Source organism: Clytia hemisphaerica, unplaced genomic scaffold (assembly GCF_902728285.1).
Source record: "Clytia hemisphaerica strain Z4C2 unplaced genomic scaffold, Clytia hemisphaerica genome assembly, whole genome shotgun sequence".
NCBI classification, from domain to species: domain Eukaryota; kingdom Metazoa; phylum Cnidaria; class Hydrozoa; order Leptothecata; family Clytiidae; genus Clytia; species Clytia hemisphaerica.
In genome coordinates, this window is record NW_027103435.1 from 32,584 (window position 1) to 55,970 (window position 23,387).

The following is a 23,387-nucleotide window of genomic DNA, read 5'->3' on the forward strand; positions in this document are numbered from 1 at the left end:
GAAAAAACTAAGTTTCAATAAGTTTCAAGCTAATCAGAACTAAAATATCAAGTATAAATAAAAATAAAAATCAAACGTGAAAAACAAGATAAAATAGAGTCTAGGTAATGTTCTAGTTGGTGAGTTGGGGAGTTGCTAGTTTCGAGTTGGGGAGTTCGTAAAACTTTACGGCGACCGAAAACTTTCTAATTTAAATTAATGTAGCCAAAAAGTACAAATTTCAAATTAGCCAGTACCAAACATATTATTGACTTTAAGATAATGAAAATGGTAAGGTGCTGGCTAGCAAAGCCAAAATACTTAGTACTGTTATGTCATTGTCATAATACTGACAACATGACACGTTCTTGTAAAAATATTGACAAAGTCTTTAAATACAATGATTGTCAAACAAATTCCCAAAAATATTGTATAAAAGGATATAAGTTGACAGTCATCTTAGCCTCAAAAAATTCGTAGAGATAGCTTATAGAGCTAGAAAAGTAACTTTCTTTTGTCATTTTATCATTGGAATTGACACTTTTTAATGAAAATTTTGATCACATTATAAAATACAATGGTGTTAAAGTCACTTTAATCAAGAATTTTATATTTATACTCAATGTGATGCAGGAAATATAAATGGATATGAATTGGCAGTAGAAAATAGCTTTCCATATGCTCTCAGCGCACGTGTTTAAGGCAAATAAGCATATTACAGGTGGTATATGTATTATACGTATTATATGTGTTATATATTACTCTCATATTACATTTACTTTTAAAATCGTACTTTTGATGTATGTTATTCTTTTTCGGTAGCCGGTAATTTTTTAACTCCCCAACTCGAAACTAGCAACTCCCTAACTCGCGACTAGAATAGTTTCCAAACTCGATAAAATAGGTTCTCTAAATATATATTATAAGAATGTTCAATGTCAAAAAACTGAAGTGTTAAAAATATGTCTAAAATAAAATATAACAATATCATACATGTTAAAACAGGTTAAAAGACTTTGAAAATGTTAAAAATATGCTCAAAAAATATTTCCACGGCTAAAAATAAATCCCTTCTACTTTTCGAACGCCTCTAAAAAAAACAGCGCACCCTTTAATTTTCGCGCATCTCGTAATTTCAGGGATACTTTGATGAAAATATCGATAAAGAGTGCCAAAAAAAACATGAAATTAGAGCTTTTACTCACTTTTGATGTGCATTCTTAACCAGATTTTATATCCTATTTCGGGCGCCTCTCTTGCGTGAAAATTTAAGGGGCGCGAAAATTAATGGGATTTTAAGGTAAACCTTTCCACAACTAAATTTGAAATATAGACCAGCGTCTGAAATCCTGAAAAGGCCTAAAAAATGCGACGTTTTCGACGTTCTCTGATGACGTCAGAGAACGAAGAATTTTCACTTTCAGACTTCAAAAAAATCGTTTGCAAAGATCCCCCTTGATAAATTCAATCGATTAACTAAAAATCAATTTACTCGAAAGCTGCAGGAAATTCGAGAGGCAAATTTTTATCTCCAATTTTACACCCTGTAAGGAGCAAAATATCAAAAATTTGCCCTGATCTAAGGGGTGCCCTATGAAGTGACACAAATCACTACCTAGGCCGCTGGTCTAATACTAAGAATCCTTCTAAGTCAAAAAAAAAAAACTTCAAAAAATGTTTAAATAGGCATGCCAAATAAACCTTTCCACAACTAAATTAAAAATGTAAGAATATCTTCAATGTCAAAAAAATGTTTAAATGTAAAAAAATAGGTCAAATCTTTTAGTGTTAAAAAAGCTTGTCAAAATAACGTCGAATGATCAGACCACTAAAAAAAGACGACCTTCACTAAAGTCAAATTTCACAATGCTTGCTTGGCAAACTTATGTTCTATCTAGTCGCTTAACCTCCAAAAACGTAAGAATTGTGCGTTTAGTTAAGTTATGAAGATTGGTATGGGCTTCAGACATAGTAGTCTTTTTTGAGGGGTACAAGCCCAAAAATGACACCAGCAATTCTTGCCAAAACAGAAATTTCAAACTTAAAATGAAAGTGAGAAAAAATCTTAACAAGTCTTACGAGGAATTAAACCCTGATCCTGTGATAATAGATTCGATACAGGGCTTTAATAGTTCATCTGACAGTGCACTTCGAGGTATGGCCAGCAAGAAAAAACAAGTAGACACTCCAAATGCAGTACCATCCATAAATTTAATTTTGATTTTGCGGTTACTCAAAGAAAACAAGGTTGGCGAACCTGTAGCAAAAATCAAAAGTTGCTTTAGCTGGCGTGTAGTTAACTCAGCGATAGCTTGTCTCACTCTTCCTTTGTCATCCTCGTTTCCATTAGCAAATTCGAGTATAGACATGATATTAAAGTCTGTGTCAAGAAGTGTGGGTGTTTTATTTTGGCCAATATCTTTCCAACCATCTTTTGTTAATAAAAATGTTGGTTGAATAAAATTGGTAGTCGATTGCTCTTGAAGTAAAAAAAAATAAGTAATACCTCGTTTTTTTTTCTTTATTTGACAAAAAAGGTAATCAAAGTATTTATTGATTAAATGTCGAATATTAATCGAATTAATTGAATTTGCATATCTTTTTTGTTGATATATATTTGATACTTTTTCCCACGATCAAACACAATTGAATTCAATTGTCAATCAAATCAATTGAAGTCATACGAAGTGATAGATTGAATCGAAGTGATCAATCAAACAATTGAAAAGTATAATTTGAAATATTTCAGCCTAATAGAAAAAATCAAAGCGACAAAAGATAAGATGGTGTCAATCGTACGCCAAATCATTCGAGCTTTTCAAGCTACATTTCAATGGATCCGGAGAAAAATTCAATGAAAACACAATAATTTGGGGAACATGCTGAAAAACTAGAAAGAAAAAGATTCTTAAAAATTTCTCCAAAAATAGTAAAACTAGGACATCTAGAAGCCTTGGAGAAAGCTTCCATTTTTAGCTTGATTTTGAAAAAATGAATGTCGAGAGGGACTGCTCCAATTCCCAGCTTATCTGGGCAAGTTGGTTTGAGAATTCTCATACCAATTTTGATGGAGCACATGTCTCATTGCCGTAAATTTTTACAATAACAACAAACAATAGAAAGCTTATGGCTTATAACATTTGACCAATCAGAATTCAACAAAAACAAAAGATGGATAGGCTTCTTTTGCAATCCTCAAGAGACATTAATAACTTAATGAGCTTTCTTTTGTAAAGTTGTTAGAAGAGTGACATATTGGCATGATGTTGTTTGGGCAAAGGCGGGCAGATTTCATAGAACAGAAAAGTTTTTCTCGTTTTTAGTAAATTTAAATCTTTCAATAAAAAATTTTGGGTTTCAATACTTCTGTTTTGACAATGCAAAATGTAAAATTCTTTGTCTGTGCCGCCTTTTTTCACCTTGTTCACTGATCGTGTTCAAAAATAAAGGCCTGTTTTGTGACATTTTCAAAGTGGCTGACAATTTTGTTAATAAAATGAGTATTTTTGGTGGCTAACAGTTTATTTTTTCACCAAGCATAAGTAGAACGATTAACCTTTCCAATTGTTTTGGAGCGAAATTAAGTGGCTCACTAGGTTACAAGATATTTCAAGATAAGCTATGAGTCGTTTATGTGGCTGACAACACTGGTGGCTTTTTGAAACCAACCAGTTTCAAAATGTTGCTCCTTTATCTGTTTTGAGATAATATGATACCTCTAGTTACCGATTCAAGTGTCATTTTCAAACAAACCATTTCCTCCTTTGAGGTAGTCTGGAGACCATACTCTGTTACAAAAATATTTCTATCCTGTTAAAATCCCAACAACTTCACTGAAATACAGAGTATGGAATTATTGACTCGATTCAAATCACAAAAGAAAAAACCGTTATTTTTTCAAAACAATTCAAAAGCTCGCGCCACTTCTTGAAACAATAGAGCTGTTTGACGTCATACTTTTGTTTATCAAATCATAACAATAAGATATTAGCCAATCAAATTCTGCGATTAATTCTTGCATCTTGTATAATTTCCAGCTACTACTATGTCTCATACTTTGATATTTTTTTGAAACCACATAGACAGAGAAGTCGGGTCTCCCAGCTACCTTTGAGGTGGCTGACAAAACACATATTTGGACATATTTGGACCTGGAGCCACACATTTTACTCATTTTACCATTTTTTTCATCAAAATATGTTCTTTGTGTAAATACCGATCATCATATAAAATGTCAACGTTTTATTTGAAATATTTCCCAAGTTATTCAAGAAATACTCAATTTTTGAGTTCCCTAAATGTCACACTATTTTTGAACTAGCCTGGATTTTTTGAACATGATCCACTATATAATATTGCCTATCACGTACTTCACACTTCATTGGTTCATAAATTGACAGTAAGAGTTTGAGTTGTCGGTAAAAATGCATGAAATCAGTGAAAATAAAAATATGGACTGCCAAAATAATTCGATTTTTCAAATTTTAGGGTCAGTCGGGCCCGTAAAACAACTCACAGCAACTCATCAAATTGGTCTCGCCTAACGAAGTATCACAAAATATCTCAAGGGGTTTCAAAAGTATCTTTTCTCATTTCAGTTAGGGAAATTGCATTGATTCACAATGTTGCAAAATTCCGCAATGTTGCGTTTTTTTGCAACGATTCCCTCAGCGTGTGCTGCAATTTTTCGCAACGTTCCCAATGGAAGTGTGCGATTATGAACACCAACTATGACGACCAATTTTTGTAAATATAAGCAAAATCAGGCAGAATATGGCATATTTGAACAAAGTAGCATTTCTTCCAAGAATGATTGTGAATATAATCGCTAGTTAAGAAATTTAATGCTAGGGTGAAAAGTTTCCTTTTGGGTTGTTCTTAAAAATGCACATTAATTTGGGACCCCGGTTCAGGCCCTGCAATGCCGGTTTTTGTCCATAGGCCATTGCTGCGAAATTATGCAGCGATAAAGCTGCAGAATTTGGCAGCGCTGCGGAATATTACAATATGCAAAAAATGCGAAATTACTCAACGTTGCAGATCTATGCAATTTCCCAAACTGATTTTAATATTATCCCACAAAAAATTTTGTATTTCTTAAAGTTAAAATCTGAAATGTCTGAAAATGGCCTGAAAATCTGAAATTTCAAGGGTTGGGCGATTTGCACTAAATCTGTACCGTCCCGTCCGAAATCATTTTTTGCATGAATCTCATTAAGGTTAAGTGTTAATGATTTTTTTCTTTTTTCATCAGATACAGCTTGGTAATGGTACACTTTCTGCAAAATTTCATGTTTTAACTGTCTATCATTAGTCTGCAATCATAAATTTTGTGTCAATTTTTCCTTGTTTTGGCAATTTTTAGCAAAAAAGTGCTTCAGTTCTATGGTAGCACTTTCTTTCCAGGAAGGTATTTGACCTGAAATTTTGATTTTCCATATAGACAATTTATTAATGTGTTTTTCTACAAAAAAAGTGTTTTGAAACCTTTTTTCCATCTTGCTCTAGCAGTGATTTTCTGTTTACGTCCATTTTGACACCAAAATGTGTCCCGTCCGAAATCATTGCACATTGCCCCTATTTTAAGAGTGTTTATTGAAGGTTTTTAAAGTTTGAGAGTAAGCTCAATCTGTATGTGTTTGAAAACCTGTCAAAAAGTATGATTTTACCATTAGGTTACCATTCTATAGGTCCCAGTGCATTGGTGATTGGAAGTGACACCAAAAAATGTCCCGTCCGAAATCACAATAAGATTGACAATATTTCTGAAATTCTGCAGGGTAGAAAGATTTGAATGGCTGAATATTTTAATCTAGGATAGAGCATATTTTAATTGAGTAAATCTAAGATTCAAAGCTCTTCAGATTTGATTCCAGGGGTACTAGAAAAAATGTCCCGTCCGAAATCATTTGTCCTGTCCGAAATCATAACTTTTCAAATATGTTTCAATTTGTAATAAAATGAATGTTTAACATTCAGGAAGTTATTAGCAAGACCTAGTGGTAAGAAAAATGTTCAAACAGGCCAATTGAAGTAAGTTTTTATACCTTTATTTTAACCTTGAAAATAGGAATTGATTTCGGATGGGACAATTTTCCTGTAAAAATAGGTATTGTATTAAAACCACTACTGGAACAAAAAGAGTGGAAGATTCTCAAGTTTTTTCGATTTGGAATAGTAGTATATTTACTTGTATACTTACTGATAATATGTAGAAAGAAAAAGTTTAGCAAAACTTGAAATAAAACAGATTTTTATGAAAATGATTTCGGACGGGACAGGAAAAATTTAGTGCAAATCACCCTGAAAAAAGATGAAAAAGGTGATACAGATTTTTAAGATCTATTCTAATTTGAGGAAGGCCTTTATACGAACAATTTCAGGCTGTTCTACAGCTTCCTTACTTCCTCAATACGTTTTTCTGATGTATTCTAGCCTTTAGTTTTGCAAATTTTGTCCGTCCGAAATCATTTTCGGTATCTACATGCCAATCAAAAGAATGCAACAAAAAAAGGATTTCACCTAAGTTTAGTGATACTTAAATATCACCTGTTACAACCCTTATAATATGTGATACTCTCTCCAGTGCAAGTTAGTTTTGATTTTTTTTTACCACAAATTTACCATTTTCATACGCTCTAACAGCTCCATGAGCCCCTATATCTTTATTATTAAGCCTTAAAAGGTGGTGTCAAGGTACATTTCCATGAAATATAGGCTATAGACTGTCATAGAAAAGTAGAGTTATGTTTAAAAAATGAACTTTATTTTTCATGATTTCGGAGGGGACACGGTACAGATTTAGCGCAAATCGCCCGGTTCAAGGATTTAAATAAAAAGGGGTCCTCAAAATAATAATGATTTTTTCAAGGGTGTTTCAACCAAGGATTTTAATAGTCAGAGAGTCTGCCGTAAAAAGTATCTTCACTTCTTGATATAAACTCTATTTTTTCCACCATCAGATTATCAAAGGCAAAAAATAGTTGAGCTCCAGATCCTGGACTAGGGTTTCACATTTTTAAAACATCTGTCTTCCAGTTCTTCTGCTATAGCCTGTCTATTAAAATTTCCTAGATCAAAACCCAAAGAACAAAACAGACAAGGGGTAAATAATTAGAAAAAAAGATATCTCTTACCTATCACTTGTGATTCTGTGATGTCTTGCTGTCTTAATAATTTCCGGAAATCCACAAGCATGGTCCCAGAAAAAATAAAATGCAGACCGGTAATTCACAACTTCTAATTTTGAGGACCGTATAGAAGCAAATTTAAGGACCAGGACATTAAACTTTAGAATTATGCCTGGGCATGCCCGATGAACATATTTTTATTGGTCACTAAAAATTTTTATTCGTCGGGCATGCCCGATGAACATATTTTTGTGTTTTACTGCCAATAATTTCATATTTTACTGTCCATATTTTTTTGATGTATATTGCTACAGAAACTCAACCATATTTTTAGGCCTGTAAATATATCCAAATTATTGCAAAGCTGACTGAGTGAACCTACAATAATATTGAGCAAAATTAGATCTGTTGTATGAATGGATTTGGAATGACCTTTACTTTACTTTGACATTTTAGGAGTAAAATTTAGAGCAATTAATGAATTATGCCCCCAATCAGAGATCCTAGATGTTGTGGTTTTATGAAGGTAGCAATTTATGAAATAAGTTTATCAAACCAGATAAAAGGCAAGAATCATTCCATTAAGGTAAAAAGTCAAGCATTGAAGTATTGAAACAAAATTTTGACTGACTCTTTTTCAGTACAAAGTCAGAAGGAAAATCAGAGTGTGTTCCAAGTTAAGAAGATGTCTGCATGTCTGTATAAAAAAGGCGAAACAATGGTCGATGGCTGGGCAAGTGTAGTCTAATCCATTTTGACATTTTGTATTGAGTATAATAAAAATAAATACTTTTTTGAGAAGCTTTTCCTTGATTTTATTAAGTTATTATTAAGTTATGAATTTTCAAGCATTTTGTTAATCGATTTTTTTAATTTCTCAAGAACATACCTCGGACATGAATCAGAGAGTTCATGCCATGCAACTAATTGCCAGGGGGGGTGGAAATTATACTTCTGAAAACTCCCCAAAACAGGGTAAATATTAGACTAGAATCTACTCCTGGCTGAAGTTTGCTTTCTGGTGATTTTTGATGACGCTGAGTTCAGTGGAGTAGACTAGGAGGAGCTATTGACGAAAACGCCATTTTGACCAAAATTTGACAAAAAAACTACTTAAAGAGTTGAAAAATGGGATTTAGAAAGAAGAACCAATATAAACTAGAGATGTACAATACCTTACATCGAAAACAAATTATCACCCCATTCATTGATTAGCTTCCAAAACATCTGAAATCCTCCAGACCATTTTAGAGACTGTCGGAGCAGAAAATAAATGGTGCCTTATACTTCCAGGCCACTTATCAGCGTCATCCAGTATATCAAAAAGCTCTAAGTGGCCTCCAGGCTAGGTAAATATAAGCAAAAAGCAAAATAAGGGATCTTCCCTTTGACAGTTGAAAATATTTCAAAATTGAATAAACGGATGGGCCTAATAAGGTCCAAGGGGGTTGAAAATATCGAAAAATACCGGGAACAATTAGAATGACATTCATCTCAGAGGCATTTTTTTTGAGATCGCAACGACTTACCCTATTTTCAAAATTGTGTAATCTGTTAACACAGATTTTAGCCAGATTCTTGCTTGAATTTTGCTTGGAAATTTTAAGATTTTGTGTCGGTCGACAAAATCGGCGTGTATAACTCTGACTTTAGCCATCATGTGCAGACATTTGAGTGTGACTTTGAAAAATCTTTCAAAATATTTAATGTGAAAAGTGAAAATGAGGTATGAGTTTACTTTCGAAAATAATCTTCCTTAATCTGAAGACTGGAGAGGCGCTTTTGAAAGTTTTCGCAAATTTAGAAATATATCGGATTACTCAAAATTCAATATGGATGAATGCGTAAGCTTTCCGCGCTCTATTGTTGGATTTTATATTAGTCATTGGTACTAATCAGGGGGTAAGGATTACCAAAAACATCAAGTTTCAGGCTAAAAATATTGATGCGATTTTAAGATTATTTCCCCTGGAAAAAGATATATATACGGAAATCTAAAATCGCTAGCAAAAATCAATACGCTTCAGAAAAGGCTTTAGACATGTAAGACATTATCATAATATTCCATTGACAAAACGCTTGAAAATTTTATAACAGCTCAATAAAATCAAGGAAATGCTAATTTCTGAGCGCGAAGTACCACTTAAGTGCTATTTTGGATAAAGAATCAACTCATCGCTTAACCCTATTAGCCCCAGGGGTGGTTTAGAATCTACCACGCTAGAGTTCTGAATTATTTATTCAATCATTTTCAAATTTTGACACGTGATAGGCATCGACAATATAAGTTTGAAAAATTGAAAAAAGAAAATTGAAAATGATGACGTCCATTTATAACGTCATCTAATTTTGAAAATTTTACTCATCTTCAGCATAGATTTTAAGAAAAAGTCTTCATGGAAATTTCAAAACCAGCAATTATGTTAAAAAAACTTTTATCTTTCTGAATCTTTATACAGAATCTAAATATTTTTATTGGTTCGATTGTAATAGACAGTTTAGTAACCCATATATTTGGGCTTTTTTCCGACAGGTGGAAATTTTGTGATGACGTCATCGGTTTTGGAATGACGCCATCAATTTTTTTTTCTTTCTGGAAATTTGTTTCATGATGGAGAACATGTGTACCAAAATTCATGACCATAGTTCTTCTAGATAAAAAATAATCGAGGGTGGTAGATTCGACCCCCCTGGGGATATCAAAGTCAAAAATGCTTGGGGCCAATAGGGTTAAATAACACATTGGGTAACTGACAATCAAAATGTTTAAAATCTTTGATATGAAAATCGGAAAATCAATGTCTTTGTTTTTTTTTTTTGCCAAGATACTGCACTGTACCACTTAGGTGATATTCTGGATCAAAAATTAACTGATCGCTTAAATAACACTTTGAGTAATTCATGTCATGTACCATTGCGAAAATCCAAAACAACATTTTGGGCGAGTCGACGAAAATAATGTCAGGCTCGTTTTACTGAAGACTTGTCTGTAGATTTATGTTAAGGATTTTTTCCTTAAATACTGTAAACGAAGCATACAAAGTTATCAATTGTCCGAACTTTGGTAAAATAAATTACAAACTGAAAGAAAATTATTGTTAACGAGAGAAGAGAAGGCAAGGCCGTTCAAAGTGAGGAATGATTTTCCAAAGTCAGGGGATAATTTTACGGTAGTAAATCAATGAAACAGTGAATTTTCTTTATTTTACACTGTATAAACAAGTCAGGTCTAAAAATTACAAATTTGATAAGTAAGTAATTACAAGCTGATGGAAAAGTTCCACTCGGAAGTCAGTCGCCATCAAATTTCCCGTCAGTTCAATGAGGTTATTTTTACTTTCTTCACTCAAAAAGCGAGTTAGCCTTCTGATGATGAGAGTAAAACTATACAAATCTGATTTAAAGCAAGGAGGAACTTTCCCGGTTCGGACGGCCACTGGGAGGTGATGGGCGTCTTTAAATCGTTCCTGTTGAGGGATTGTCAAAGTTCTTTCGCTGCATTTCCTGATTGCATTTGAAAATCCGACTAGGAAAGGCGTATAGAACTTCCCATTGTACTTCAAGCACACGTTTTCGGTAGTAATTTGATTATGAATAATCTCATTTATTTGTAAGAAGGCCAATGCTTCTGTAAGACCCTCCAAAATGTGCTGAACGACCAATCTGTCTACTACATTTACTCTTCGCAGAAGATCTTTCAACGTTGTAGTCGACCCAAAGCCCAAAACCAAAGCAGGGTCGTCTTGAGACCAAGTAATACCATGAGCATATGCAACGCTTCTATGACTTCCGAGAATTTGAAAAATCTTGAACTCCCTTGCAAGCAAAGCCATGCACATTTTTTCGGAATATTTCAGGGATCGCCTGTGTTGTTTAAGGATACAATACTCCCCATTTTCAAGAGTCACTTTGTAAATCGTATGAAGCAAGGTACTTTTGAGCACCAACGCCCCTTTAATTGACTTTTCAGGAAACTCAATTGTGTTAATCGTTTGATCTAGAAGAACTCTGTCAACGTACCCAAGAAAACCAGAGAAGCTTGCAGCATCTACCAATGAAATAGTTCTTGGACTTAAAAACTGAATCCAACTTTACTTTCGAGAGTTCTCTACTTCGGTAGGAAAGGAATTGATTGTTCATGTCCCACATCACGGACGAACGTTTGAATTTCTTGCTCTTTTGTCTTTCTGATTCCAAATCGTCCTTCAGATTTTGATTGATTTTCTGTAGGCATGCAAATGCTTTTTCCTGAAAGTAATGAATTGATATACACAGATTATTCAAAAATATTTTTGACTTTGAAAAAGAGAACATTGACGCATACTTTTGATGATCAAAACATTTTGAGCAGTTATCCGTTTTCAATACACTCTTCTCGAGATGTATAAAAAGCATTGCATGCCTCGTTTTCAAACGGAATAATTATCAACATTAAATCTACATAGACGTAAATGTATTCTCCAGAGGTAGCTATCAATCTTAAAACAAAAGCGCAAACGTTTACATATGATAATTAAATGTAAAATACCATTGAGTTACCCCAGGGGGTGGGGGTCGGTACTAAAATCTCAGACATCATGACATTTAGTGACGTGGTGGTACTGTAAAAAAGCTCAAAAATAATTTTAGTACCGGGTGCACCAAAAAAAGTATACAGGTTTGTCGAGAAATTGTGAGCTTCAGGATTTAAATTTTTTGTTCATTCTTTTTTTATCGTATAGAGAATGCTCTAACTTGAATTTTGAGCTATCATACATTAAATTTGAAAAAATGTAGTTTGAAAGTTGTTTAAAAAAAACTGACTTTTTTTTAATGTCGATATTTCAAAAAATCATTAAAAACAGCAATCACGCTATAAAATGTTTAAAATAGAGCTGAACCTAAGGTAAAAAAAAAACAAAAAAATGAGATAACGAAAATGTTCAAACTATGTACAGGTAAAAATCTGTTTTAAAAGTGCCAACCCTAAGGTCAAAAAAAATCAAAAAAGTAGATAACGCAAGTACGCAAGTTTTAAAGCTATTTACAGTTAAAATCTTTCACTGGAATTACCCTAAATGGGAAGAAAGAAGGTCAACGAAAAAGCAATCTTGTAATTTAAATATCTCGACTTTGGAATAAATTCAAATAAAATATTTGAGGTTTTGCTCTGGACAAATATTACACATGCCAAATATCTCGAACCACCTGGTTATCACATTAAGCATGTTTTTGAACCACTATGTACAGGTAAAAATCTAAGTGCCAACACTATATAAAATTAGCTAAAATGTCAACAATAAAGAATGTTAAAATATCAAAGAATGCTTTTAAATGTTGCTTTCAAAAGCTAACTTCTTAAAAAAAGCAAAACATAAATAAATAGTTGCCAAATAACTAGCTAAATTTTAGTTGATTTAGCAAGACCTTGAGAAAATGTTCTTAGTACTTTTTATTAATGCGGAATGTTATTCATAAAAGCCAAAAGTAGACCCCATCGGATACAAATCTTAAATAGGCACCCTGACCAGCACGTCTCCGTAGCCAATTTTGACCAAGTGCCTTCCCCTGTGACTGAAATCTTTTCTGCCGAAAAAAGTTCAGTTTCTTTATTTAAATGGACACCACCGACGGTTATGTCAATCTAAGTAAAAAATCTGTTTGAAAAGTGCCGATCCTAAGGTCAGAAAAATCAGAAAAGTAGGTAACGCAAGCTTCTAAACTATTCACAGGTAAAAAATCTATTGACTCGGTTTCATTTCAGAAGGGGGAGGATATAATAGGGGCTATTAAAAATCCAGGAGGTTCATACTCCTCTGCAAACTATGCTTAAATCGAGATAAATTTGCCGAGGAGACAAAAAAGGCTATAATGTTTTGATGTAATTCGAATCAAGCTGCTTTTTGAGCTCGCTACAAAGATATTTATGAGTGAAATATTATCCATTATAGAAAATTCATCAACTTATAAAATTGTGGTATATCTTTACAATATCAAACAAATTTTATTGCTGGTTAACACCAAGGACGGGTGTGTACAAGATTGGATTGAGATTGTGAGAAAATTAAAAATATTAAAAAAAAACTTTTCACCATTGGAAAGAGGATATAGGCTAACTTTTTGAGCTATCATACTTTAAAATTTGCTTTAAGCATTCCAGCGCATTCAAAAGTGAAAAAGTGCGATACTTTTATGATAAATTACAGCCTTTTTTGTCTCAGCTGAAAATTCTCTTGAGATAGCCAAAGCCTCAGGATACCTAATCAAGGATGCCAAATATAACACAACGTGATAACAAATAGAAATAGCTCAAATAAGGTAAATAAAGGTGCACAATTAACAAAACTTTTTCGAAAATGCCAGCTCTAAGGTCAGAAAATAGAAAAAAAAGTAGATAAAAGCATGTTTTCATGTTTTACACATCGGCAAAGCCAGTTCCAAATTTTACTGCAATATCAAGGTTTTTGATTGTTTCTTGTAATGGGAAAATTATTATCAGTCCAAAAGTGGAAATGCTCCATTTCTTTTCATCAAAATACGCCTCAATCTTCTTCTCGAATCCAAACAACGGGACTGTTTCAGTACTGGTGAAGAGAAACAACAGTTTTTCTAAAGTTACATCTTCTTTGTCCCCGTTACTAACTTCAGAGAATTAAAAAGGGTTAATTCGCAAATCAAATTCTTTATTTGTCTATGCTCGTTTGATCCAGGTTCTGCTTCATTTTTGAATTCAAAAAGATATAAAAACTCTTCGAGAGTAAGTTTTTTGTTTGAGACCACAAAAAACTTTTAAAGAAAATTGAAGTTCTTTTTCTGGATCAATTCAGGTGCAACGCTGGCTACACCGTTTTTGAATTGGTACAGGGCACTTGCGTTGGAGTAAATGATGTGGGTAACAGCAAAAAGATCTTTGACAGATGAGGTGTTAGGCATTATGTTCAGTTCCAGTAATGGTTCTGTATCTCCGTCATCAATTTTTCACAACAGATCCTTAAATTCACCATCGTCAAATGCGAGTAATGAGCCTGGTTTATGATCAAAAATACACTCAACAACAGACGAGTTAAAACATTGGGGTCCCTTTCCTATGTAAAGGATCGAAACAGCTACAAGCTGACCCAGCTTGTGGTAACGATTTTCCATTACACTTTCTGGAACCAACTTTAATGAAATGGCGTTTTTGTCTCCAAAAATTATTCATACAGAGAGTTATAAATTCCCTGAAAGGGCCTTTGCCTGTTCCTGGTTCTCCTGCAAATACAATGTTTATTTCACTTTTGCCTAAATCAAAGTTTTGGCGAAAAATCAAATTCCAAAACTCCTCCACATCTCTCTGGATTATCACGAATCATTGCATTTTCTAGATTAGGCTCTGCAGTTGCAGGTTTATCCTCTTCCTCGGGTAAGTTATGGCATGTCTCAAAATTGGACCGAATTTACCATAATTTTTAGATCGCATTAGTCGGAAGATACGAAACAAAACAACTATTGAGATATGACCTATGGATGTTAAAGTTTTACCTGAGATGTGTAACCTAATTATTTTCGCGTCCATTACGTCATAATAACGGTTTTCCCGCAAATTTTTGAATTTTTACGGGGAAATAAACTTAAAAAAGTCGCATGAAATGCTTGAAAATAATTAGGTTACACCTACCAGAAGATGGCCTGATACCTCTGCTTTTAGAAAATATAATTATATCGCCAACTTTTTCGGCGCTAATGCGTTCTATTTAAGTTTTTTTGATTTTGAGGCTTAATGACGTCATACTTTCTATATATAGTTCCAGAAACGCGGTTTGCGCGGATGAAGCTTATTTTCGTCTGCCGTAACATTTTACGCACGGCGCCTTTTTTCGATTTTTGTTAGTGGTAGTGATGGATACACAACTTTATAATAAAAGTTGAAAGATTTTTAATGTTGATTGTCCTTATATCCAGTTTTGGCCTGTGGCTGATACTCGTATTGATGTGAATTGGAAGAAAGCTTTGTATTTAACTTATCTTCCATTCCACTTAGTATAAACATAACAAAAAGCTGGTAATAAAAGGTATAGATATATAGATAGAAATATTTCTTGTCTCTTGTTTGTTTATCATCGAGCACTATTCAATATAATTTCATGACAATGATTTAGAAATTATTTCAAAACAAAAATTCCTAGAATCTGTCTACTGACTGTCTCCTTTTCAAAGCAGCATTATGCATTCCATTTCCTTTTTACCAATCAATAACCAACTGATAGATTGGATGAAATTACTTATTGTATCAAGTTGGAGTGTCTAAATTCTATGATCTATGTATTAGTAGGCGCCCATTAAAAAATAGTTCTGTTCGCGTCACCCGCCCGCATCATATTTTCCGCTGATTTTCCAATGCGATGCGAAGAAGAGGGAAAGAATCCGGAAAAAAGAAATTGTGCTTTTAACATACCATAGTTTTTTCTTAAGCTTCTCCTCCGAACAAACGAACATATAAACAAATGAAATAATACTGATAAATTAGATTGAAACTTCAAGGGAGAACAGCGTTAGTTTAGCTATACTTCGCAAGAACACAACAGACTGACAGATACCATCAGAAGAAGAAATTGGTTTACTGATGTTATTTTCAAAAACCCGGAGATCTTTCTATCCGCCAGCGCTGCCCGCCCGCCTGTATTTATCTTTAACAGCTGAACAGAACAATTTTTTGATGGACGCCATACATCATCATCACATTTTGATTTCAGATTAGGTACAGTAAGTTGGTCTAATGTTGACAACCCTTGAAACTTTAAACCTTTTTTAATTTAGGCTAAATTAATATCAAAAATGGCAACTGTTTTTCAATGTCATTATATGAAATCATCAATTTATTATGTTCAAGATTTTTTTCACCACACGATGAAAGAAGAAAAGTATTTATACTTTAAAGAACAATTTGATCACATAGACATTGATCAAAAAACATTTTATATTTATTTGGCAAGGTTCGTAAAATTCCTAAAAAAAACAAGAACATATATAACACTTCCATGAAAAAACAAATCATGTGTCGATTTAGCATTGATAAGTGGAACAAACTGGACAACAATTATAAACGTTTACACACCTTATATGAATGTGGACCATGTAAATATATTTATCAAATTGTTTCTTCCGCCAGTTTGCCAACTCCAATTATTTCATCTCCAATAAATGTTGTTTCTCCACTACCCAACAACTTTTTTTGTTCAACTTCGTTAACTGATATGGCTGGTCCATCAATGTCCCTTTATTCTACTCCTTCAACTAAAACGGCTGGTTCGTCAAATTATAATACTGCAACACCAACAACTCCTATGATGGCTGGTCCATCAAATTCCAATCTTGCAACACCAACAACTCCTATGATGGCTGGTCCATCTAATTTCAATCCTGCAACACCAACAACTCCTATGGCTGGTCCATCTAATTTCAATCTTGCAACACCAATTACTCCTATGGCTGGTTCATCAAATTTCAACCTTGCAACACCAACAACTCCTATGGCTGGTCCATCTAATTTCAATATTGCAACACCAACAACTCATATGGCTGGTCCATCCAATTTCAATAATTCAACAAAATCAAGTCCTATGGCTGGTCCATCTAATTCAAATTTTTTTACTCAAAATTATCCATCTTTTCACCATGCAAATCAATCACCTCAATTATTTTCCCCACAAAATTCAATGGCTGGCCCATCAAATCTTCGCTCACCTTCAACACCTGTCACACCAATGGCATCGCTAACAATTGAACTTCCGTCCTTTAACCGACCATCCATTGGCATGGAAAAAGAAATTTGTCGGAATGTATTACAGGAAGTAAACAGTAAATGGAATATGATGTATCCACATTCTTTTACTGAAATTCTATCTAAGCTGCCAGAGTCAAACTTAACACGTCGTCTCACTTCTTCTGAGAAGAAGCGAGAAACCAGAAAGATTCAGAGGAAAATGAAAAACCATATTGAAACTGATTTAAGCAAACGTGACACTTTGACACTGTATGGGACGCGTCAAGCTGGAAGCCGCTATGAAGAGCAAAGATTGAGTCTCTTTCATGAAACCAAAGCTGAGGCTAAGGAGAGATCAAATAAGCGTATGTACATATTATACCTCAAGAGAAGAAATAGTGACAAAAATATATTTTCTGACAATTTTCCTGAGTTACCTGTAAGATTTGAAAAAAAAGAATTTCGCCAAGTTTATTTTCTATCATTGAACTCTCAATTTCTCTTCAAAGTGCTTAAATTAATTTTGCAAAAATGTCTTCTCTTAATGAAATAAATCTTTGAAACCCTCCACTATGGCTCTTAGAGATGTCAGATTTATTTATGTTTTTAATTTTCTCCTTTTGAAATCGCTTTAAATCAGAAAAAAGCCAAGTCTTGATGAAAATTTATGGGATATTAAAAAATTATTTTCCTCCATTATTTTAAGTAATCAATCAATAATTAGATTAGCCTTTCTTTCTGACATTCGTGCAATTTACTTAACCTTTAACTTCCTTTTCCTCTGTTTTCCTTGGAGATAAGTACCAACCTCGTAAAAAATAAAAATTTGTACTTTACTTTTTAGGAAAACTGAAGGAAGCTGATGGTCTTCTGAAATCAAAAACACATGATCCAGATCTTGACAAAGTTCAATTTGATAGGTGCGGGCTACTAGAAAAGGTCAAAGGGATGAAACCTGGAGATAAGGTGATTGCTTTTATTCAAATTTCTATTTTCAACAAAGTTGTAGCTTTACTGCCAATTTTAGAAATAAATTTTAGAGATATAAGTCTTGACTTTAGAAATTATTCTTAAATTTTCATTTTGTGGATTTGAAGAAAAAGAAAAATGAGTTGTTTGTTTTTTTCAGATAAGCTATAGTAAGATCGCAGAAGAGTATGGGATGAGACACACAACAAGGGGAATAACATGCAAAAAGTTTTTACAGCAACAGAACGTGAACCTTGATCAATTTGTCAACAATTATGAGGGCCCAAGAGATAACAGGAGAGCCAAAAGAAAATTAGGTATGCTGGAAAGATCAGACCCGAAAGTTTTTTCACAACAACCTTTTGTGAACACCAATGGAGTAACTATTTTTAGTCACAAATGTTTTATACCTTCAGGTCTTCTTAGAAAACTTATATTAGTGTTTATGAATCCTGAGTTTTAGGGGAGGGTTTTATAATAAACTTTCTGGAAAATGTTTGAAATTAAAGTTTTAAGTGTTTACTTTCAAATTTATTTGCTTTAGCGGGTGGAGATGTATCATTTCCACAACCTCGTCCCTACAAAAAGCTACGTGTTGAAATGAACCAAATGGTGGAAGATGGGAAATTTCTTTTGGGTGAATTGTTGGAGCCAAAGACTTTCAAAAGAATAGTCATCATGAAAAGCGGTGAAATCAAGGTTGAAACTTTCACAGTGGAGGGGCGAAGGATTCCCTTGATTGAAATTCGAAAAAAGATTTTCCAAGAACATAAAGCAAAAGGTACTAACTCAATAAAATTTTTAACATATTATGTACTTTCAAAAAGGAAATTTTCCTATCCTTTCTCCATTTGAAGGTAGTTTTGGTGTGATGGGTGAGTATCAAACACTTAAAAAAATCATTACCTTATTACACGAATATTACTAGGCAACTATTCAACGGCCTTGAAATTAACACGCCAAAATTGACACAAATTTTATTGCTTTTTCAAGGACACCATGATTGGTTTAAGGGGGTTTTATTATGACTAGTATATTCGTGTAATAGATATTTCTAAAGTAAGAAGTTTTTAAAGTTTGGTCATTTAAGTACTATATCTTGACAGGTGATATGATATCCTAATCTAATCTTTTATTTATATAAGGTTATTTGCGTGAAATGGTATCGTATACTCGTCACTTTGTTGTTTGGGGTGATCATTCATCACTTTTGAGCAAAGGATTCATGTTATTTACAACACGAGTTTTGTATGACAGTAAAATTTTCTTCACCGACCAGGAGGTATATTTAAATCTGAATGTCAGCTCCCTATAGACTTGTCAACCCTTAGCGCTTTTGAGGAGACTAGTAACGAAAATGTACACCTTGTAAATTTATTACCAGTTCCCTAAAAAGCTTAATTCGATTAATGTCCTTTTTAGTAAAAAATTACGTAATGGAGTAAATTGTGATAAATCTGAATTTCCCAAACAGTTGATTTGAAGCAATAGAATAAGAAAAACAGAATAAATTTGCATTCTGTTTTGAGAAATATTTCATTTTTTACATTAGGTGCTCAATATGACAAAGAGAGTGGTAAATGTACAGAGTGAAGTTGAGCAGCCGGAGATATATATCTTGTCACACTGCAACGACACGATTGAAGAAAAGCTTTCCTTTTCCTTGGCAAGAAGGGAAGATATAATTGAGATGTCTGTCCCACTTTTGGTTAATGGTGTTGAGTTGAATGATAAAATGAGGTTTTATCAAGGTGTGTAATTTTTCAGCAAGTTTACGTTTGATTGAATAGAATTTAGAACCAAGAAGCTTTTACTTCACGATTAGGAATTAAAAAGAAGACTATTTTTTATTCTTGTTTATTTTAAGGGGATCATCCAGAATTGGCTTTTGAGAGTGGCAACAGCATTGGTGGAAATTACCCATGTCTTTGTGGATGTCCTAAAACACAATTTTCAAATCTGGGCAAGGCATTTTCATACCAAATAAAATCATTAGACCAGAGAAGGGAGAAAGTATGTAACCAACTTTTCATTAAGCATACTCGCTTACTTATTCTGAAATATGAGATAGCTATTGGATATTCAAAGTTACTAGTTTGAGTAAAGAAAACGATTTAAGTTAATTTCATACTCAAAGTTTCATGCCATCCAGGATGGCAAACTTCAGTAAAACTTGAGTATGAAATTAACTTAAATCGTGTTTTTTTTTACTTGTATAAACCTCTGTTATCATTAACATTGAGCAATGTTATTGGTTTTGGTTTAAACAAAGGATGTATAAAGCTTTTCTTTTTTCAGCTCACTCAAACGAAAAGAGGTAGGCAAGAAAACGAGATGAGCCCATTGTCAAAGCTGAAAGCAAATGAATTGTTCAATGAGGTGGTTGACAGAAATCTTTTGGAGAGGGACTCGCGTCTCCTCAAGGTTGACCTGGAGAATTTGCTGAAATCTGAAATGGCTGGTGTCTCGCGAGCGCCTGCGCTGTGTTTTGGATGTGTCAATTTGCCATTAAAAGACACAAATCTTTCAGATTATGAGGTTTGAAATTCAATTTAACTTGACATACATTTGACATGACATGACGTAACCTTTGCTCCCATGAGCTATTTAAAGACCTGGTAGCTCAGTTTGGTAGAGCCTGGACGAAAGTCCCTACATGAGTTCGAATCTCATCCAGGACAATTTACTGAAACACAACTGTTACACATATGACAACATTTTTTTATCTAAAGAAGTAGCTATTTAGAAGGATTTTTACTACTCTTTTTTTACTTTATATTGTATAATCAGCTTGTACTGGAAAAAAATGGAATAATTAATGCGAATCTATTCGCTTTTTATGTTCCATTTTTTTCCATGGCTATCCTTCTTTGAAAATTTATTTTCAGGTTAGCCCTATAGAGTCACTTCATGACCTAAAAGGTCACATCCGTAATGTTTGGGATCTATTGCCTCTTCACCTGTCCGACGACTTAAAAAAAGATTTTGAAAACGAAGTTGCAATTGTTTTGGGTGACAAAGACAAATATCGTGGTGCTGATTTTCGTTTGTCTGTCATCCTCGTCTATCGCCTGATGAAACCAAAGTTACCATCAGAAGTCTCTGATTTGATATACTCGTTGATCGAGATATCAAGGCTTGTGTACCAACCAGCATTGAAACGTTCGCCAAAATCAGTTTTAAGGCTTTATACCATGTCTTTTCTTCATGCTATCAGATGTAAACAAATCTTTGGTAAATCTCCAAAACTAACTAAGTTCTACGGGGAATACTACCATTCCATCCTCGACCACTTTGCCTTCGTCCAACGGATAATCGCTCCCTCTTCTCTTCATACTGAAAGTGAAGAGCGTTTGTTCGGGACCTTACGGTTGATCGGTTTGGCTACATCAGGGAGAGGAGTGGAATCTGTTCGAGATGTTGGTATAGTAAGGTAGATTGTATAGTATTTTCAGATAAAACTTTTAGAATCTCGTAATTGCACAGAGGCAAGAATTTAGTATATGTCTAAACAGCTTCTTCTAGATTTAATTTGAAGGTTTCCATAAGATTGAGTTCTAGTAACATTTAATTAGTTTATCGACCTTTAACTAGTTTACCTACTGAATCGAAGACACTTATTTTTGAGTAGTATGATTTTTCAGAGGCTTTGCTATCATACTAGCTTCAGATTTTGAAATTTTAGAGTTCAATCAGAGAAAGATTTTCAACAAAAGAATGGCAGCAGAAAGTCGGGTGTAGACAGCAAAATTAGCAATGCAGCAAAAGGTTTAGGTATATGGACAAGTAATTTTTAAATTTCTTATCGAATTGAGTTAAGAGGTCTTAGAATTTGAAAAATTAGACATTTTTAGTGGGTTGTTACTCGATTAGGAGAATTCATGTCTTGTATTTTTTTTTTTAAATTTTCGAATAATTTTGAGATCAATGCTATTCTCATTTAGATCGTGGTAAAAATACGAGGTTTTTGGTGAATGAGATTGATATCAATCATTGGCATGCCTTCCTTAAGCAAATCCCTGACTTCTTGAAGTGTGGTGACAGAGTTTGGTGGCAAAGGGACGGTAACTTTGTTACATTTATGGATGGTGATGATGAGGTGGACTTTCGAGAAGAAGGACCAATCTTTAAAGATTTCACAAACACTAAACTTTATGAGGCAAGTGACAACTTTGGTTTATTTGTTCGTTGTTGTTTTTTTTTTGAATTTTTCAATTTTCGTCACTACTAACAAATGACCTTTTTTCACCAAAATTGAATGTTTGCTAAGGTTATGTTATCGTATGAAAATTTCGACTTTGATTGAATTGCTATTTTTACTTTCGCAGCTTTATGAAGATTTGAAGGTTGACTGGGAAGAGTGCAAAGCAACCGGGATTGCTGCGAAGCTACTAGATGACAGATACACTGATCCAAGTACTTAGTTTGAGTATATAATGTTTTTAAATTCCAAGCGTTCGATATGCTAAATATTTCAAATTAGCTATTCTTTTGAGTCAAGTGGAAAAAAAATTTATCAATATTCAAACTTTTTAATCACAAAAGGTCGCTGAACTTACACCATGATATCCCCTGTTTCAAATACTTGCATCTCATACTTTAGTTGTTGAGCCTCAAGGGCAAGAGCCAAGAAAGGAGGACGGCGGAGAAGAAAAAGACGACGACGACGAGGAAGAAGAAGTAGATAAAGAAGAAGAACGTATCGTTGAAGTGACAGAAGAAGAAAAGGATGAGAGCGCAGCATGCCCAGGTATTTTTATATTCCCTACTCTTTTTATGGACTGTAAAGTAGAATAAATTTAAACCTTTGCAAATTTATTAGAAATACCAACATCAATACCCGTCAGACTTATTAACATTTCAATCATTGTGTTTTTTATGTTTATTTATTTTTTCTCCAGAGTCCATCAAACACGACCTGTCGCATACTTTGACCTCCTCCACCGCCAAAAGTCTGTACGTGAATTTCGGTATGTGTGATGATGTCCGAAATTTCGACCAACACCGTACCCACTTTCGAGAAACTGCGAGTATTCGTTCACGTGAGATTTGCCGTGCAGTTCAAGAACGATTACAGCCACAAATCAAAGCTTTATACGAGCAAGAGGGAAAAGCTGTGAACAAGTGGCAAAAAGATTTTTTTATCAAGAATGGTTACGAACCTGATGCTAATGAACTTGCATCCAAATCTTCTACCAAGAAAAGGCCATTTTGAAATCATGGAAAAACTCTTCTATTTGATATTTTAATTTCTTATTTATTCCCGAAATGATATAAAAAAAATTTTTTTAGATTTTATTTTATTTGCTAAATTATTCCATAGTTTTCTATTTTCAATAGCTAATTCGATAATTACTATCTTTTTCAAAAATTTATTTTATTTCGTCCGCCTAGGGATTTTATTTCTCCATATATATAGTATTTATTTATTTCTACTTGTAATATTCAATATTTCATAAATTATTATATTGTATAGCTATTTTATCAATCATTTGCAATTTACAAAGTTCGATAATTATATTGCACATTTGGATAATTATATTCCCAAAATATTGAAAGAACATTGAAAATATCCGACTCCACTTTTA

The 23,387-nt window shown here is 33.6% G+C and overlaps 1 long non-coding RNA gene across 1 annotated transcript; it reads left to right on the forward strand.

Annotated features, from left to right (window-relative positions):
• The first annotated feature begins 18,970 nt into the window (after window positions 1-18,970).
• LOC136798122 (uncharacterized) lies at window positions 18,971-19,806 on the forward strand. Its single transcript, XR_010845349.1, has 3 exons — window positions 18,971-19,081; window positions 19,352-19,550; window positions 19,667-19,806. It is a non-coding gene; the product is annotated as an uncharacterized lncRNA (long non-coding RNA).
• Window positions 19,807-23,387: the final 3,581 nt, after the last annotated feature.